Source organism: Penaeus monodon, chromosome 31 (assembly GCF_015228065.2).
Source record: "Penaeus monodon isolate SGIC_2016 chromosome 31, NSTDA_Pmon_1, whole genome shotgun sequence".
Lineage (NCBI taxonomy): Eukaryota > Metazoa > Arthropoda > Malacostraca > Decapoda > Penaeidae > Penaeus > Penaeus monodon.
Genome location: NC_051416.1, coordinates 26,253,161 through 26,254,177, shown reverse-complemented (window position 1 = coordinate 26,254,177; position 1,017 = coordinate 26,253,161).

Here is a 1,017-nt window from a genome sequence, read left to right as displayed (position 1 = left end):
AGCAAACAAACATACAAACATCTCCCCCTCCCCTACATACACACGTACCCACACCCACACACTAAGACGCACATAAAAACACTTATAAGAACGCTATTGTAGACACGGTATTCTTCCTCAGCATAGAAAAATATTTTACACACAGCCTTACATTTCAACCAAGCTTCAGTATCCTACATTTCCCCTTATCAGTGACTTCCTACCACGACTGTAGTAACCTCACATCACTAAAAATGATATGGTTTAAGGTGACAGAAGTTAACACGGGCATAAACACAGGCACAATCACAGTAATAACGAAAATGCTAAAATATGACGTTTCGAGTCTTCCTCATCAGGTGGTAAGATCAATATAATCGGAGTACATAATTTTTATTTCGATTTTAACCCCTGTTGTTGTGGTTGTGTTTAGTTTGACATTCCTTTACGCATTAACCTGGTTATGTATGTGATGTTCACAGATAATGGTGGATGACACATAACGACCTAAGTTTTCATAATAATACGTAGCAACATAAAATACACGATAACGCATATCTACATAAATAACATGGCTAACAGATTCAGTTACAAGACAAAAAATAATAATAAAAAAAATATATATATAATAAATACTTAAAAATTTGGGTCTCACAACAAAGGGTCTTGCTATTTAACTAGGAATGGCCATGCTAGTAGTAAGGCAATACACCAAAATAGGAAGAGGACTGAAACACAGCATGGCCACTGATCCTAATCTCCTAAGCAATATCAGAGATTAGGATAAAACAAATATATTGTAATAAGATGAAGCTTACTTGTAGATTAGGATTACATAGATTTTTTTTTTTTTGTTAAAGGAAAAAGGTTAAATAGTGTCAAGTCCTAAGGGGATAATGAGGAACAGAAACTAAAGTGAATTCACTGAGGAAATGTTTTTAAGCCCCGCCCCTTCAAGTGACGTATTGGCTTGTGATTGGTTAGTGCAATATATAATGAAGAAAACATAGTCTAGCTTTTACATATCTGTTTCGTTAG